General features: G+C 47.6%; 1 long non-coding RNA gene across 1 annotated transcript; it reads left to right on the forward strand.

Moving 5' to 3' along the window:
- Window positions 1-2,774: 2,774 nt before the first annotated feature.
- On the forward strand, window positions 2,775-7,724 carry LOC116073504. Its single transcript, XR_004111831.1, has 2 exons — window positions 2,775-2,864; window positions 7,410-7,724. It is a non-coding gene; the product is annotated as an uncharacterized LOC116073504 (long non-coding RNA).
- Window positions 7,725-19,748: the final 12,024 nt, after the last annotated feature.

A 19,748-nucleotide genomic window follows, 5' to 3' on the forward strand; every position in this document is an offset into this window, starting at 1 on the left:
CTAGAGTCCTGGCTAAGCCAGCTGCCAAATCTTCACCAAGAAACCTGTCCTGCCGGTGGTCCATCCTGGACACTTAATGCAGTCCTGCCTCATATGTTCTAGGTCCCATCTGAACTCACATAAAAAGAACAGCCCCTCAGATCCAAGTAAACACACATGCTAGGCATGGTGAGCCCGCCTTCAGACATTCCCCTTTCCAGGGGCTGTTGTAAGGGAACAAATCACAAGGTTGTGTATCACCATGGATCTAATCACCATGGACCAAACCATGGACTCTCAGAGGATAGACACAGAGAGACTGCGCACCCCCCCCCCAGGAACTTAGTTTGGCAAGATTGTGAACAGGCAAGTACAAAGTGCACATGTACACACACACACACACACACATACTAGCACAGAAGCCCAATGCTCATGGGTTTGGGAGGGAAGCAGAACACACTGCCCCAAGGTTGGATTTTGAAGAACAGTGCAGACCTCACTTCAGAGACAAGCTGGTAGGGAGGGGTACTGATAGGAGCCTGGGAAGAAACTGAACAGATAAAGAGAAAGCTGGGACACTTGCAAGTTTGTTATTAGCTGGATGCCAAGACAATGGTGCTCGGGCTGGGTGTGGAGTCAGTTGGCAGAGCAGTTGCCTCACGTGCATGGAACCCTTGGCTTGATCAGCAGCATGGTATCACCTGAGGTGAGTGGCACACACTTGCAGCCCTAGCACATGGGAGGTGAAGGGAGGAGGAAGAGAAATTCAGGTCATCCTCAGCTACATTCAAAGTTCCAAGCCAGCCTGAGCTGGAGAGGTGGCTCAGAGGTTAGATACACTAGCAGCTCTTCCAGAGGACCTGAGTTCACTTTTCAGCCTTCAGATCAGGCACCCTAAAACCTTCTGTAACTCCAGATCCAGGGGGGATCTGTCACATCCTCAGGCACACATATACATAATTAAAAACAATAAAGATAAAATCATTTAAAAATGTACTGAGGTGGTTTTTGGCTTTTTGGCTTTTTGTTTATTCATTTCTGGGGTATTTTTTTCTAACCTTTTATTGATTCTTTGTAAGTTCACAGCATGTACCCCACTCCCACTGATCTCCTCCCACACTACCCACCTTTGCAACCTCCTCTCAAAAAAAAAAAAAAAATCTCACCATGAAAGCTGCCATGTGTCACACAGTATGTCACACAGTATGCCCTTTTGTCCACACATCTTTACTTGCAAATATTCATTACAATGAGTCATTGGTCTGGTGCAAGGCCTCTGGCTTCTGTGACACCATCAATACAGGATCCTCACTGGGACTCCTCTTGGGTATCCTGTTGTTGCTGTGCTTCATGGAGACCTTGCAGCTTCAGTTCAGGACCAAAGGTTTTGGTTCAGGTAGTCACATGGTCTGTAGCCATTGACACAGACCCAGACAGGGTCCTTGGCAGCAGCACAGACCAGGATCTCACGGTGGCCTCAGCTGTCAGCCTAAGGGACTCACATCAGGCTGTTCCTCACTTCCCTCCAGTCTCCTGTTCTGCCTCTCTCCATCGTGCCCAAACTATTTCTCTCTTCTCTTTCTCTCCCATCTCTCGACCACTTAGTTGCTCATCTTAGTGTCTCCTGGGCCTCTTCTGGGTATCTTCCAAGGAGATCTGTTTGATTGGTTTTTTCTAATGTTTTTGTTGTTGTTATTTTTGTTGTTGTTTTTAAATGGGGCAAATCAAGTTCTAAGGCTAGTAGTATAACCTCAGAAACAACGATGGTAATTTCATGACCCATGAGCCCATCTGGTCTGATATAATTTGCTAGAGGCAACATAATCCCAATAGCACCACCAAGCGCTAAGTGTCTAGGAAAGCAGAGTCTCTTGGGGCGAGTGTCTTCTTAGCATCAGTTGGTGGTGGGGCTGGGGCTCCGGCTGGGAGAGCTGCAGAACCTGTTTGCAGAGAGCCCTTGTATGCCTCCCCTTGGACAGCATGGGATTGAGAAGCCCTGTCCGGGCCCTCCTGGGGGGCTGGTGTGGGGCAGACATAGAAGCAGCAGCCAAACTCAGAGCCAATAGGCTGGCCATTAGATGGTTAATGGCTGAGTCCTGGAGAACTGGAAGGCTGTAGCTTTAGCAGGCTTTCAACTTTCCATCCCCTCCCTTTCTGGTGCTTGGTGGAGCTTTGAAATTCTCTAGCCTGGGAGGATCTGGGTAACACGGGACAGACACTTCAACTCAGGAGTCTGAGCAAGGCCAAGTGGACAGCAGGCTCTAAGAACCGTGGCTGCAGAAGGGGAGTGACTCAGACATTCCTGAGTGGCAGCAGGGCCAGTAAGAGGCACTTTAATGTGTGTTTCTACCCAACTCACTCCTGGTATAATCTCAGCAAACACTCCTTTAACTCTGAACATTGTGAGGAAAAAAATACTGAACCCAAGATTGTCCAATTAAATAAAGCAAGCTGTGTTTTGGGGTACACCCAGAACTGGCCAGCTGGCTGGCTCACCCTAAATTGGGATTTAAGAAAGCAGCTCCTGCCAGCCTCTTGAGATCCCCCTTGTTACCACCTTCCCTTTTTTGTTCTTTGAGACAGGGTTTCTCTGGGTAGCCTTGGCTGTCCTGGAACTCACTCTGTAGATCAGGCTGGCCTTGAACTCAGAAATCCGCCTGCCTCTGCCTCCCAAGTGCTGGGATTAAAGGCTTGCGCCACCACTGCCTGGCTAAAAAACTTATTCTTAATGGACTGTCTTAACTGCAAACAGAACCCTTAACCTGCAAGGTTTATCTTTTCCACCTTGGCCTCCCAGTGACTTGAAAGGTGTACTGCCTCTGTTTGACCTCACACCGATCTCCTCATCCTCCACGCTGGCACCGGACTCCAGGGCATCATGCACAGTAAGCCAGCAACCCACTCCTGAGCTGTATCTTCAGCCCTCTTTCCACTTTTTATTTGGAGACAGGGCCTCACTTAGTTTCTCAGGCTGGTCTTGAACTCATTCTGTAGCTCAGATTGAACTTAAGGATTCTCCCGACTTGTCCTCCGGAATGTGAGGATTGTGGGAGAATAACACCATCACATCTGGTTCCTAAATGCTAGGATTGTGGGTGTACAATACCATCACACCTGGTTCCTGTTTATCCTTTTTCATGGACACAGGTTGTTTTCAGTGTGTGTTAACCTTGGCCAGTCTGAAAGTCCCCTGAGGACAGACCATTACTGTGCCACCACATGTCCCACCTGCCCAGGGCTTTGAAAAGACCTCAGTAAACAAGTAACCCTGACTTAGTGGCTTTGCTGATCTTGAGTTTCATCTACTGCCATCTTGAAAAACATGTTACTATTTTGATGATCCTACTAGGATTCGCCCATGTGTTTTTGGCTGATGTCTATCTGACCCCATAACTACAGAGGCAGAAGCCCACCCTCAACCTGCTTGGGCTCTGCCTGTGTTCCTGTTCCATTGCTGTGGGGAGACACCATGGTCAAGACAACTTTTAAAAGGAAGCATTTGATTGAGGGGCTTGCTTACAGCTTCAGAGGGTTAGTCCATGACTGTCACAACAAGGAACGTGGTAGCGGGCAGACAAGCATAGCACTGGAGCAGTAACTGAGATCTTACACCTCATCTGTAAGTTGCAAGCAGAGAGAGAGAGACCGGGCCTAGTGTGGGCTTTTGAAACCTCAGAGCCCACCCCAGTGACATATCTTCTCCAGCAAGGCCACACCTCCTAATCCTTCCCAAACAATTCTACCAACTGAGGACCATGCATTCAAACATATAAGCCTGTAGAGAGCCTTATCATTCAAACCACCGTGGGTTCATCTTTTTTCTCCCTGTCAAACAAACCTAACCCAAATAGAGTCTGGTTGACCCCAGGTAATAAACAGTGTCCCAATTAACTAATCATGGAAACTCTAGTGCAGCCAAAGGTCCATTCTCCCCAGGGATGGAAAGCCATGGAGGATCTGAAGGGACAGGAAGGAACAATAAGGCCACCTCCTTTTGCTGCTTCCTGTCTTGGCCAGGAGCTCCAGCATCTGTAGCCATCCTATGACCAGGAGGCAGCCTCCTGGGGCACTGCACACAGGACAAAGCTTCCCCTGGCCTAGGCCACCTTCCTGTCCTCTGCGGGTCCTCTCTTTAATACTCACAGAGATTGAACAGTCTCTGGTATGTTGCCACCACTCAACAATCCTTTGGAGAATGAGTAATTATCTGCATTCGTTAGGACACAATTAGTTGGGAGTCCCGTTGCTTACAAGTAAACTTGTTCTTCACAGTGTTTGTGGGGCCTGGGTTATATGGCAAACAAAGAGAAACCAAAACAAACCCCCATACACATACACCCTGCAAGACTTAGTAGCAACCACCAGCAAATGAAGGCACTGCAGTGGCCATGTTCCTACCTGTCACATCCCCTTCTGGAGAATACACAAAGCCAAGTTTGTATCTAGATCCATCTGGGTCCCAGCCAGATCCTAGCTGGTGAGATAAATACACTCAGCAATGCATGACCAGCTCATACTCCCAAAGGAATAAGACACACAGTCTATTCTGAGCCAAATATGAGTGACCATGGGCAGGGAGCACAATTTGGGTTGCCAGGGTAACATGCTCCAGTGAGGAAAGATTATGGTTTTATAGTCACAGGACAACAGAAACTCATATATCAGAACATTTACCTGCTAATTGATGGGGACATCAACTAGGTGGGTTAGAGCCAAGAGAAGAAATATCTGCCATTGGTTTTGGATGCTATTTTGTGACATTCTTAGTTTTTAGGTTGGTGGAAGGCAGTGGTCTGCTTGGTGGATGTAGTTCAAAAGTCTTCAATGGTCACAAAGATGTTAGTTAGTCATAGAGGTCAGAGGTGAATGCCTGTTACGGAGACCGAAGATAATTTTGGCTCTCAGTCTGCAACATTCTAACTCTCCACAATCAGGGAGCTCTAATCGGTTGGTTTGTAGAATCTTCAATACAGATGTGGCTCCTCTCCCCCACTCCCACCCCCATGGGATTTTAACACCCAGGCCCTTGCTTTAAAAGCCTTCAGTGGGTTTTTACAGACAAGGGTTAAGGTCAGAACACCTCAGCTTGACCTTAAGCCCCACCACCACACTTACATTTCTTCTTTTAGGGTCTCCTGGCTTGGCCTTAGCCACCCCCAAATAGCTCTACCCTGCATAGACAGACTTATGGGCCTCTCCCCATGCCAGGGCCTATGTTCATACATAGAGCCCATCAGGCCTCTTGCCATTCCCAAGCTGATGACAATCCACTCCTCTAAGAACATAATCAGGGGACAGCTGGCCCTGCCCTGCCCTTGACCTTGATGACTGCTCCCTTTGCATGAGGCAGTGTCCTGGCATCAGTGTCACGGGCTGGCGCTATGTTATGATTCTGACAGACACAGGAGCCCGTACATTCCTCTCTCGTTGTGGGCCTGGGGCTGTGATTTACTGTGGTGCTCATTGCCTGGACTAACACTCAGCAGCATGAATGATTCTCTAATGGAGAACATGAGGGCTTCAGATGATGTCATAGGGATTTGTGGGAGGAAGGGGAGAAGAGTTGAGCTAGGGGACAGGAACAGTGAGAAGCCTTTCTGTTTCCTGCCCCTGATGCTGTAGAATCGCACCTCAACCCCCACGCCTTGGAGTCACAACCTGCTCCACATCCCAGAGCTGAGATCTCCCCTGAGGCATTGTTCTGTGTTCCTCTTCAGGAGGAGAGGGGCAGAGCCGGAAGAGCACAGGCTGAGAAGCGAGGCTCACTCACATTTGATAAACAGGCAGGAGATTTCCACAGCAATCAGGAGAGAAAAGAGCATATATTGCCCTGGAATTCACAATGCAGGCTGCAGGGAGGGGCTGCCTGCTGCTCTGCCTCACACAGCTGGATTAGGATAGACATCAGGGAGGATCACTGTCTGGTCCTGGTATACTCCACACCCCTGGAGGCTGCCTTTGCTCTCTCCCCAGAGCCAGATGTACTCTCTGGGAAGGAGAGGTATTAATGAGACCCCCCCCCAAAATGTGGTTGGGTCACCATGGGTCTGAGGAAGGGGACATGCAAGACTTGAGATACATTTGGGTCTCCCAGCTGAAGAGCCCTGGAGTTGGAAAATTCCTGAAATCACCATTCACTGAGTTACTATCAGTCAATTTCAGAGCAGACAGGATCTGGAAGGATGATTGACAGCTACTCAGCACACAGGGTTCATGTGCACTCACTCAAAGCCTTCACTCATAGGCCTTTATCCACCAGCAATCAAGGGAAAACTTCAAAGCATGGGTTTGTATAACATACCTGAGGTCCTGGGTTTGATCCCCAGCGCCACATGAAACCAGGTATAGTGGAGCCTGCCTGTAGTCAGGAGGTAGACAGGAGGCTCAGGCATTTAAGGTCATCCTCAACTCCATATTGAGTTTGAGGCCAGACTGGACTATATGAGCCCCTATCTCAGAAAAACCAAAATAAACAAACAAATACATTAATGTATAAATACACTACTACAAATATTCTCCCCCCTTCCTTGATTTTTCAGGCAAAGTGTTGCTATGTAGCCCAGGCTAACCTGAAACTCAAAATCCTCCTGATCCTGGCTCCCAAGTTCTAATGATTGATAGGTACGTGCCACAGTAGCCTACACACCTACAGCATTTTCCCAGTTTGCCAAATTTACTCCCTCTAAGGAAATAGATTCTGGGGTTTGGCTCCAGGTCCTGAAGCCTCTCTGGGATCACACTTTCTTCTGTTTTCTTTTATCAGAGCATTTGCTTTCTGGAGCAGCACTGTGTTTCTTTTCTCTACTTGTGTTTCTTGACATTTATCTACTAACTCTATAGGCTCTGGAACATTAAAGGGGACAGTATATAATAAAGAAGATGGTGATTATGATGGTGATGAAGAGGACGACCAGAGTGTACTGAAACTCATCCTGTGCTGACAAGTTTCATGTCAGTTTGACACAAGCTAGAGTCATTTGAGAGAGAAGAGGCACTCTCAATTGAGAAAATGCTTGATTCATGTTGGCTTGTGGGCAAGCCTGTGGGGCATTTTATTTTGATTGATAGTTGTTGTGGGGGGGCCCAGCCCATTGTGGACAGTACCACCTCTGGGCTAGTAGTTCTAGGTATATGAAAAAAAATAGGCTGAGCAAGCCATGAGGAACAAGCCACTAAGCAGCACTCCTCCATGGCCTCTGCATCAGCTCCTGCCTCGAGCTCCTGCCCTGACTTCCCTGGGATGGACTACAAGCTGTAAGATGATATAAATCCTTTTTTCCCCAGTTGCCTTTGATCTTGGTGTTTTGCCACCGAAACAGAGACCCTGGCTAAGACGCACTCCCTGCCAAACACTACTTCACCATTGTGTGATGCTTCTATCATTTATTTCCTTCCTGAGTTGAGACACTGTTATCTCCACTATTTTACAGATGAGGAGCCTCGGAGCAGAGATCTTGATTTTTCTGTCCACTGTTGAACTCCAGCAGACAGACTCATCTATTTAAAAGACACCATAGTGCCACCAAAAAAGAGGGAAAAAGGACAGTGGCTCTGCCCCACTTCCCATGTCTCTTTCCTATGGTGCTTATATTGCAGAAGTCTCTGAGAAGGAAGAATCTGTGTGTACATTAAGAGAAACTTGTTCCTGTGCCCAAGGAGATTAAAATTACAACTTAATATGCAATGATAGCCTATACATCAAAATTATAATAAAGTAAGGCTTAAAGTATGAAATAAAAATATAAGGGGAAAAAAAACCTCACATGCTCTCCCATTCTTATATCCATCCAGCTAGGATGCACTCACTGTGCTGTGCGGAGGCTGAGATGCAACCCATGTTAGGCTCCATCCAGTTAGATGAGGCCATGCTTACCTCCCACCCTCAGTGTGGCAAAGGGCTGCAGGTTCCAGGCTGAGCACCTACTGGCCTTTTCTCTCTCCTGTTTTGAGTCTGGCCCATGTAGGACTCACAGGGAGTCCAACCTGTGCAGGAAAGCAGGTCGGGAGTGTCCTCTCTGACCTCTGGATTAACTGTCCCCCTTTTTGTGTCCACACAGCCTCCTTCCTCTGTGGTGGCTAACAGGTAGCCCCAGGCTCCTGGCCTACTTGCTCATGCAATGGCTGTCAGCTGACACTACAAATCGCCTGCCTGGGCGCTCTGCTGTGTGATTGATGCGGTCGCTCTTGTTCTCCATCCCAGAGAGCACCTCTGAATAATAACTTGGCAAAATCATTCTCTTTTTTTCCGCTTCCCTATTTCTGACTCATTTGCTCTTTGTAAGTCATCCATCTCTTTTGAGCTAAAAGGAGGAGGGAGAAACAGGAGGATGAGGAGGAAAAGGAGGAGGAAGAGGTTGTAGCTGAGGAGCAGAGACCCTGAGAACCACCTTCTCATATTCCAGAAAGGGAGTTAGAGTAGCTGTCACCTGCATTTCCAGTCTGGGGACACTAAGGTGGAGTGCACCTTTGCAAGCAGGTCAGATTTGCAAATGGAACCAGACCTCTTGCTCTGGAACCAAAGTGACGGTGGGTGGTAGAAGCGTGGGAGGTGGAAGCGTGGGAGATATAGGAGTGGAAGGTGTGGGAGGTTTTGGTGTGAGAGGTGGAAGTGTGTCCTTTCTGGGGTGCCTGAAATTGCATCTTAAAGGGCAGCTGCCTACTCTGTCACATCACAGTCCTGTTTGCTACAAGGATAGTAGCATTTGTTGCTCTGGAATGGAGCATCAGAGAAGGTCAGAGATGAGTGTTCCAGCCAGTCATACCAGCTCCCTACATGGGAGACAGAGACAAGAACACCCTCCCTCCAGGAGTTCACACAATACCACATGTGTTAGTCAGGGTTCTTTAGGAGAGGATCCAAGACAGAATACATATTGTAAGGAAGATTGATTGCATTGACTTCCGTGATATGGACAGAGTAGCTCGGTGCTAGCTACTCGGTGGACATACACTGAAGAGAGGAACCCGGAAGTTCCTCAATCCACAATGCTGGATGCCTTAGCGGTCCCAGGCTAGTGTTGAAGGCCTGGAACACTCCTGGAGAGCCTCCGGGCTTCAGCCCCTACTGAAAGGCTCAGAAACTGGACTTCTCCAAGCAATGGGAGAGATACATTCACCAGCATGGAGTGAAGACAGGCAGGCAGACAGCAGCGCCTTTGCCTTGAACTTCTATTTGCTCCAGGAATCTTCATCCATCCTAGAAACAACACCTCCATAGATGCACACAGAGGTGTGCTCTTAGTTAACTCCAGATTCAACCAACTAGACAATCAGAATTAGCCTTCATGCTGCTCTGAGTCTCCTACAAGTCCAGATGGGAGCTACAGGTCTGTAGCCTTGAGGACTCCTCACCAGCGCTGAGATGGGCTTTTTTATGCTGCAGCTGCTTTTGAGTCACCGTGCTCCCATGAGTAACCCCACAGACTCCCTGGTCCACTGAGTCATACCTAGGTCTGTTGGTGGTGCTCTCTCTAGGCTGTCTAGGCATTGTTCACCTCTCCCCAGGAGTCACCCAGTGGTAGAGGTGACTTCATGTCACTGGAGAAAGAAGTAAGCCATTCATTTCCTTCAATAGCTTTCAAGGGTGTTTAGACAAACTTACCTGTGTGTTAAAACTAAGATCCAGGCAAATTTGGTTGACTTTTCTTTTTTTTTTTTTTGGAACTTTTTCTTTTACCAAGCAGGGTGGTGAAAGTTGAGAAGCTTCTCTGTAAGGGAGATCTCCTTCCCACCACGTCCTGCCACTGAGCTTGCCTCTTCCTCCTTATGGAATGGATTCCATCATAAAATAAACATCTTGTTGAAATTAACCTTATTTTTAAAGGAGAGCAAGATTGCTATAAAGGTGGGCCATCAAAAGACTGGTGATGTGCTTGTGTGGCACAGACCACGCCCCAGGCATCTGGACTCCAGACTGGGCTTGTGCTAAGCTTGGTCCCCATGTCCACAACTTTGTCTCTACACCTGTTCAGGATCTATGCAGGCTTTCCAGGCCAGGCTCAGGCTTCCATGAGCTTCTCATTTAATACTTAGGTCACTTAGCCTAGGCCTAAAGATAATGAATAATGCCCGTGTCTGGCATTGGTAGTCTCCCTACACGCTGGGTGGCCCATCCCTTGGCCATTACCTGAAATACACTCACTTGAGCACTTGAGGTCTCCCACCTCTGTGTGGAGCATGTGTACACGTGCAGCTATGTGTGGCCAAGGGTATATGTGTGGAGGCCAGATGCCAATGTCAGATCCCTTTCTCTGTCACTCTCCTTCATATGTTTGGTGACAGGGTCCCTCATTGAATCTGGAAATCGTTCAGATAGTTGGTTAATAATCTCCAGGGATCCCCAGTGCAGTGGAGGACAAATGCATCCTACCCTCAGGGACTCATGCTTGTACACCAGTGGTGTTACCTATTGAGCTATTTATCACCCCTCTCCAGTATCAGAGATCTCAGGTGACATTACCAACCATCTCTACATTTGTTTATTTTAAAAATATTACAGAAGCCACGCATAAGTACATGGATTTAAAATATCCTCATGAGTAACACCTGGCTAAAGTCTTCTTAAGGTTTATTTTTTTATTTATGTGTGTCTTAGGGCTTCCATTGCTGTGAAGAGACACTATGACCATGGCTACTCTTATAACAGAAGCTGGCTTACAATCCAGAGGTTTTGTCCATTGTCATCATGATGGGAAGCACTGAGGCACACAGGCAGACATGGTGCTGGAGAAGTAGCTGAGAGTTCTACATCTGGATCCAAAGGCGGCAGGAAGAGAGAGTGTCACTGAGCCCAGCTTGAGCATCTGAAACCTCAAAGCCCACCCCCAGTGACACACTTTCTCCAACAAGGCCATATCTACTTCAACAAGGCTATACCTCTTAATAGTGCCATTCCCTCTGAGCCTATGGGGGCCATTTTTATTCACACCACCACAATGTGTAACAAGAGTGTGTGTGGTGGTGCCAGGAGAGAGCATAGGATCCCCTGGAGCTGGAGTCACGGGCTTTGTGAACCACCAGGTATGGGTACTGAGAACCTAACCCTGGTACTCTGAAAGAACAGCAGTGCCCATAACTGCTGAGCATGTCTCCAGTGTGTCCCCTGGATTTAGGGCGCTCAGGTGAAAGCAGAGTGTGGGGAGATGGGGAGAGTTGGCAACTGGCTGGGATGGTTCCTGAAGATGGAGCCTTAGTATGTGAACTTGGGCCTGACTGCCAGATGCTCGCTGCATCCCTGGGGCCAAGGGATCAGGGGGCCAAGGGAGAAGGAGACCCTGACTAAGTAGGGTGTGATCATCCTGAGCAGGGTGTGGTCATCCTGAGCAGGCTGTGGTCACTGGGCTAGAGCCCCCGTGGACAAGAGAACCATGTAGGAGTGGGAAAGAGGAGGAGAAGAAAGGGAAAGAGAGAAGGGCATGTGGAGGTCAGAACAATTCTAAGGAGTCGGTTCTCTCCTTCCACCATCTGGCTCCTGGGATGCCACTCTGGTCCTTAGTATTGGTGGCAAGTACCTTCATCTGCAGAGCCATCTCTCCTGCCCATCATTTATTTTTCTGTCACATGAACAGGCATGTCAGATAGTCTTTTTTAAAGATTATGTTCTATTTGGGTTTCTTTATTTTTTTAAAAAATATACCCTTTGTCACAAAAACCTCAAATTTTTTTCTTGAGGAAGGTTCTCATGTAGCCCACTCTGGCCTTGAACTCCCTGTGTAGCTGAGACTGGCCTTATATTCCTGATTCTTCTGCTCTCATATCCAAGTGCTGGATTACAGGCGTGTGCCATTATATCCAACCAAAAACCCCCTCAGACTTCACAGAGGGATAGAAAGTCAAACAAATAAAAAGCCAGAATCCGTGCCTTCCTCTCTTGTTTCCACACATCCTTCCCGCAAAGCACGCAGATATAATCACTGTAGTTCCGTGAATGCTGTTAGAAATGATACCCACATTTCAAGACACACATTAACTCGTTCACTTTTGCAGATTGTAAAGTGAGGGCTCAGAGAGGTGGAGCCACATATCCAAGCAAGGTCCCACAGCACAGCAGAAACGATGTCAATCGAGTGACCTGACTGCCATAGAGCAAAGACTCCCCTGCTGACCAGCTGTGTGTGCAGGGACAATCTCTGCTGCTGTCCCCAAACCCTCCCCACTCTCAGTCTTGTCTCCGGCTGATGACACTTCTCAGTAAAGCTTGCGCAACCTCTCCTCCCACGAGTGTCCCCTGGCTCCCAGTGCATTAACAAACTGCACTTGTGCACCTAATCATTTGGTTTTGCTAATGCCTGCTGTCTCTCAGAGCCAGTGTCAGAGCAGAATGGCTCTGGCGGCATCACTCGCCCCGCTGTGTTTGTGCTCCCGGTCTCCAGATTCCAGCTGACAACTTGATGTGCTGCACTCTTTTCCAGAGCACATACCTTTCAGTACTCCTGTGCTCCAGTGACACTCATACCCAGTTTAGGCCTTCTCCACCTCACTTGTGCTAGGCATTGGGGACCACAGGTCAGACCCTGGGGAGTTCACAGCTTCCTGAGGGGGAGGGGGAGGACAGGTACACAGAGATGATCAGAGACTGAGCCTGGAGGCGCTGCCTGAGGCAAAGAGCCTGTAACAGGGTACAGTCCTCCGAGCCCTCTTTCATTCCATTTAAACCCTTTAGAAGGAGCCCACCTCCCTGCTCACCAGGTGAAGCCTCCGGAGATTCCCTGGTTCTACAGCACCCTCTTGTGGACGACTGGAGTCTGTCTGCAGAGAAAGCAAGATACTTTGGGTCAGACATGGGGGAGCTCCTTTCATGGTTAGTTTCATATCAGCTTGATACAGACTACATTTATCTGGGAAGAGGGACTCGCACTAGCAAAATGCCTCGTGATATTAGCCTGTACTTAAGCCTGTAGGACATTTTCTTGATTAATGATTGATGTGGGAGGACCCAGCCCACTGTGGGGTTATGCTGCCCCTGGGCTGGAGGTCCTGGGTTGTATAAAAATAACAGGCTGAGTAGACTGTGGGGAGCAAACCAATAAGCAGCACTCCTCCACGGGCTCTGTTTCAGTCCCTGCCTCTTGTCCCTGCCCTGGCTTCCTTTGGCGACACACTATGATGTAGAACTGTAAGATGAAATAAACCCGGTCTTTCCCAAAGTGTTTTATTACAGCAGCAGACACACAACTGCGATGCTTGCTTTTCCTGTTCATTGATAGAAAAGACCCTGACAAAGACAACTTGAAGAGGGATGGGTTTATTCTTTTGAGGTCCAGCCCATCACACAGCAGAGGGAACCTGAAGCAGCTGGTCAAACTGCATATCCAGTCCTCAAGCAGAGCATGCCTGCAGCTTTCAGGGAGTCTCCTGACTCCATCTCTTTCTTGTCTTGCCCTAAGGTAACTGGGATTACAGACTTGTGTTATCATGTCTGGCTTTGTGTGGGCTCTAGAGGTCCAAGTTTAGGTCTCCACACTTGTGTGGCAAGTGCTTTTACTCACTGGCCCACCTCCAACTACTGGAAACTGTGGGGAAGGCCCTAGCACCAGGTCTGAAGCTGCTCCCTACCAGCTCCAACTGGAGAGGCATGGTGCGAGTGAGCCCCTCCTTTCTGACCACCTTCACTGGCACAACACCTGGGACCAGGGGATGGGATTAGCCCAGGTCCTAGTGGGAAAGACTGACAAGGAGGAGGTTGCCAGGGTGGCTAAGTCCCAGGTGGCTGGATTATTAGGTATGGAAACCTGATGGCATAGACGAAGAAAGGTACTACTGTCTGTGTCTTTGCTTCTCGGAGGATTAATGATAGAGCGAATGGAGGCATGGCAAGGGACACAGACAGACAGACAGACAGACAGACAGACAGACAGACACGCACGCGGACACGAACACGCACACACAAACGGAGGGGGAGGAAGAAGAGAGTATCAAAGATGCACGTCACAGAGCTGTCTGGACTTTAGCTATAAAATTAATATCACACTGTGGCCGTTTGGCCTGTATTTCTTGTTGCAGCCTTGGACTCAGCCTCACTGCCCCCTGCAGGTTGCAGGGCTCCAGATGTCTTTGCCTCATTCCAGTAAGACTTCCCCTACCAAGCCCCAGGACAGAGTCCTTTCTTGGCAGTGCTGGGATCAAAGTGCTCTAAGCAAGCATCCTTGCCATCCCCAGCTCTGACATCTCAGTCCTCCAGAGCATGCTTCAGGTAGACAGCAGAATCATCCCCATTCTATCAGGAAGGAAACTGAGGAAGAGCAGGAAGTACATGCCCTGCACCTATTGTCCTTTAAGGACAAAAAACAGATTCTGACTCGGTGAATGAAGCTCAAGATAGAGAAACTGGAAATTGAAAACCACCGAACCTCGAGGTCTCATAATTAAAGTTAAGATCAGAGGCTACGCGCTTCGGCTGTGATTAATGAGAAATCTCAGAAGAAGTTCAATGTAATAAAGCTGTTGGCTCGAGAGGCTTCGGGAGAGTGAGGCTCTGCGTCTGCTTCACCCTGTGTTTATTCAGATCAGGGAGACGCGGGCTGCAAGTATTCAGATGCCGGCAGCTAGGCATTTTAAATTCCATCGAGCCTCTGCTTCTGGCTTGCTGTTACAAAATGGGGTTTCTAATGGATTCATATACGTAGAAGCACACAGAGCAAAGCCAACACCCTGCAAATATTTGCCGTGGTTGTTATTTACCAGAAAGGGCAGAGCTTCTTTGCAATATCCTAAGGTTTATCTCCCAAAGACTGCTGGCTGGAGTTTAAGCCTTTGGATGTTTGTTATTGAAAATGACATCTGTTTAACTGTTTCTTGTGAGAAACTGTGTCTGTTTACTTGAACTTATAAGCTGTGTTTATCAAAGGAATTTGAATCCACTCATGACAATCTTGAGATTAATTAAAAAGCCACAGAGAGTCTGTTTCCAATGAACTCCACCAGTCTAGACACCCGTACCAGCTCTCTTCCAAATGTTTTTTAAGAATATCAAAGCAGGGCTGGAGAGATGGCTCAGTGGTTAAGAGTACCGACTGCTCTACCAGAGGTTCTGAGTTCAATTCCCAGCAACCACATGGTGGCTCATGACCATCTGTAATGGGATCTGATGTCTGATGCCCTCTTCTGGTGTGTCTGAAGACAGCTACAGTGTGTGTGTGTGTGTGTACATAATCTTTAAAAAAAAAAAAAAAAAGAAAGAAAGAAAAAGGATATCAAAGCGGGGGTAGAGATATGGCTCAGCTGGTACAGGTGCTTGCCACCAAGCCTGGTGACCTGAGTTTAGTTCCTGGGACCCACATGGTGGAAGGAGTAAAACCAGCTCCTGAAAGTTGCCCTCCATATGTACACCATGGCTCTCACACAATCAAAATTAATAAATAAAATGCAATAAAACATGGTTTAAAAGGGTGCTGCTAAGGAAAAGACTAGGGAACATGGACACAGACAAATGAAGATAACCTAGCTAGGGTTACTATTTATGCTGGCTGGTTATATGTCAGCTCGACACACAAGCTACCGTTATCTAAAAGGAAGGAACCTGAATTGAGAAAATGCCTCCATAAGATCCCACTGTAAGCATTCTTTTTCTCTCTCTCTCCTTCTCTCTCCCTCTCTCACTTTTTTTGATTCTTTGTGAGTTTCCTATCATGCACCCAAGTCCAGCTTATCTCCCTGTCCCCTTATATACCCCCCCCCCCTTGCAAACCATTCTCCAAAATAAAAAAAAATACACGAACGGACAAAGCATAGAAAACAAACACCTCATCAGGGAAGCTGTCCCACAGAAGATCCCTCTGTCCACACATCTTCATTTGCAAATGTTCATTGTAATGAGCCCTTGATCCCTGGCTTCTATGACACCATCAATATTGGATCCTCACTGGGCCTCCTCCTGGTTATGCTGTTGTTGCTCTGTGTCATGGAGATCCTGCAACTTTGGATCAGCAAGACTTGCCCTTTCACATGTCCCAACCATTTGCAGATGATAGAGATTTTGAGATGGACCACCTTGGTCTGGGCCTGGGTGGCAGCTGAGCTAGTCAGAGCCCCAGCCCCCCTAATCCTTACCGCCTCTCCAGCCCTGATCCTGCTAGGCCACCCAGTGCTGTCATCATCCGGAAGCAGAGTCAGCTCTCCTGCTCCCATGCCCTTGGGCTAGCTCACCGATACCCAGTTCTCCAGAGCCAGCTCAGTTGTGCTGTCCAGTCAAGATGTGGGGCCCGCTCCGCTCTTCTAAGTGTTGCAGCCTTTGAGCGGGTGGGCCAGCTCTCCTGCTCTCACACCCCCAGGGCTGGTTCATGTAGGCATTTTCTTAATTAATGATTGACAAGGGGTGAGAGCCCGGCCTACTGTAGTACTATCCCTGGGAGGGTAGTCTTGGGTTCTATAAGAAAGCAGGGTGGGGAATGGGGAAGGGGCATCATTTGGAATGTAAATAAATAAAATAATTTAATAATTAAAAAAAAGAAGGAAGGAAGGAAAGAAAAGAAGGAAGAAAGGAAGCAAACAAGCAAGAAAGCAAGCTGAGCAAGCCATCAGGAGCAAGCCAGTGAGCAGCACTCCTCCATAGCCTCTGCATCAGCTCCTGCTCCGGGCCCCTGACTTCCTTGATGATGAACTGTGATGCAGAAGCAGACGCTGAACAAACCCTTTCCCTCCCACCTTGCTTTTAGCATGATGTTTCATCCTAGCAATAGTCCCTAACTAAGACACTCTTGCTGTGATGACCCACATGGTGACCCACAATGGGCTGGCCTCCTCCCATCAATAACTAATTAAAGAAATGCTCTCAGGTTTGCCGAGAGACTGGGCTGGTGGTCTGGAGTCAATTTCTTAACCGTGGTTCTCTCCTTTCAAAGACTAATGCTTGTGTCAAGTTGACAGAAACCTAGCCAGCATACACTGGCAACAGAAATGACCCAAAATGAAGGGAGAGGCAAGAGCAAGACTGCATGCATGCAGGCGTGAGAGAGGTGGGATGTCTGTGAGGTAATGTCAAGCAGTCGAACATACGGGTGCTTGAGATGACAGAAAGGGGAAGAAGAAACAGAAAAATAGAAGAAAATGAACAATTTGATGGAAACTTTGTGTAACACATTTAAAAGTTCAACTATCTCAGAGAGCAAGAGACATTTTACAAGTAAAAAAAAAGGAACTTGGGAGATGCTCATTTGGTAAAGTGCTTCCCACACAAACATGAGGACCTGGGTTGGAATTCTAGAATTTATGTGAGAAAGCTGGGTATGGTGTAGTGTGCTTGTAATCCCAGTACTGGGGAGTAGGAGATGCCTAATTTGTGAGTTCTAGGTCCAATGGGAAATCATAAGATGACAGTGATGGAGAAAAACACTCAAGGTTTACCTCCAGCCTCCATGTACCCAAACATGCGCGCATACACACACACACACACACACCCATGCGCACACAGGGACGCACGCATACACAAAGCCAAATGACCAAATCAAAGTTCACCATAGCAAAACACTTGATGGTGGTGAAAATGGAGAAAAATTACCTTGTTAGAAACTGTGCTAGCAGGAGACTATGGAAAGATATCTTTAAGGTAACAAAAGAAAAAGCATCAACGGGGGTCATAATATCATTTAAAAATCTAGGCGAGGAAGATCCACACCAACAAACAAGCTCAAAGAGCCTCTCAGCTGCAACACATTAGGGCCTGTGGTGAGAACTGAGGGGAGCTGTATGGGCATGCTCCAGTCAGATGTCGGTCTTGGGCTAAGCAGCTAAGCACTGAGAGAGTGGCATGGTGAGTACAAAAAGGGAAGGTGCAGTCGGGCGGTGGTGGCGCACGCCTTTAATCCCAGCACTTGGGAGGCAGAGGCAGGCGGATTTCCGAGTTCGAGGCCAGCCTGGTCTACAGAGTGAGTTCCAGGACAGCCAGGACTACACAGAGAAACTATGTCTCTAAATAAATAAATAAATAAGAGAGAGAAGGGAAACGGTGTGTTTTTTCTTACTTTAAATCTTTTTAAAAAAAATAATCGTGGGTCTGGAGAGATGGCTCAGCCATTAAGAGTGGGTATTTGCTCTTGCAAAACCCCAGGATTCAATTCCTAGGACCAACATTAGGTAGAACACAACCATCTTGTCTTAGGGTTTCATTGCTGTTTCCATGACCACAGAAACTCTTATAAAAGAAAACATTTGGGCTGGCGAGATGGCTCAGCGGGTAAGAGCACTGACTGGACTGCTCTTCTGAAGGTCCTGAGTTTGGATCCCAGCAACCACATGGTAGCTCACAACTGCCTGTAATGAGACCTGACACCCTCTTCTGGTGCATCTGAAGACAGCTACAGTGAATTACATCAGAGTGAGTGCGGCCGGAGTGAGCAGGGCCGGAGTTAGTGGGGGTCCGAGCGAGCAGGGCCAGCAGAGGTCCTGAGTTCAATTCCTAGCAGCCACATACATGATGGCTCACGGCCATCTGTACAGTTACAGTGTACTCATACACATAAAATAAATCTTAAAAAAAAAAGAAAACATTTAACTGGGGCTGGCTTACAGTTCAGAGGTTTAGTGTGGGGAGCCGCAGCTGCCACCCTATATATTTGGCACCTAGTCTTCGGCCAGAGCAGAGAGCATTGTGATAAACAAGCCCTTATTTGGAAAAGCTGGGTGCCTCCAGTTTGTGATGCAAGCTGGCATGATTTCCCGCAGCCTATTATGCTTTGCCGTAGCCGATGCTGATTGGGACCAGGGAAAGTATTTAACCGTGAGGGCTGGGGGCTGGAGGGATAGGAGTAAGTAAGATGTAAGGGATAGGAGTAAGTAAGATGTAGAATAGAAATAGGAGTAAGTAAGAAGATGTAAAAAGATGTAAGAAGTGAGATGTAAGAAGTAAGATGTAAGAAGTAAGATTACAAGGTTCCTGAATAAACTTCTTGGAGAAGGGTTCATGGTCGCCTCCTTATTTCCACTGATCGGTGAGGCGGCGACAAGGGCAGCAGCAGTTTAGGTTCATTATCATCATGGTGTGAAGCATGGCACTGTGCAGGCAAAAAATGGTGTTGGAGAAGAGCTAACAATTCTACATCTTGATTGGCAGGAAGCAGAGGGAGACTGTAAACCACACTGGCATACCTTGAGTATAGAAGACCTCAAAGCCCACCCCCACAGTGACACACTTCCTTCAACAAAGCCACACCTCCTAATCTTGCCACTCCTTATGGACCAAACATTCAAACACATGAGTCTATGTGGCCATACATAATCAAATCACCACATTCCACTCCCTGGCCCCCATAGGTTTTTAGCCTTAACATAATGGAAAATGCATTTAATTCAACCTTAAAAGTCCAAAGTTCAAAGTTCCTTCTAAGATTCATACAACCTCTTAACTGTAATCCCCCCATAAAGTCAAAATTCAAAACAAAACAAAACAAAAAACAAAAACCCAGACCACATATTTCCAATATGTAATGGCACAGGATAAATTTTACTGTTCCAAAATATAGGGAAGGGAGCATCGTAAGGAAATACTGGATCAAAGCAAGACTGAAAAACAGCGGGCAAACTCTACAGCTCTATGTCTGATGTCAAAGTGCTCTTCAGATCTCTGACTCCTTTCAGCTTTGTTGACTGCAACACACTTCTTTCTCTTGGGCTGGTTCCACTTCCCATTAGCAGATTTCCTCGGCAGGTGTCCCACAGCTCTAACCTCTCAGGGTCTCCAAGGCAATGCAGGATTCATCTTCACTGCGTCACACAATGGCCTTTCTAGGCCTCCATGCAGGGACACCCCTGCCACACACCTGGTCTCAGGGACTCTC

Source organism: Mastomys coucha, unplaced genomic scaffold (genome assembly GCF_008632895.1).
Source record: "Mastomys coucha isolate ucsf_1 unplaced genomic scaffold, UCSF_Mcou_1 pScaffold23, whole genome shotgun sequence".
Taxonomy (NCBI): domain Eukaryota; kingdom Metazoa; phylum Chordata; class Mammalia; order Rodentia; family Muridae; genus Mastomys; species Mastomys coucha.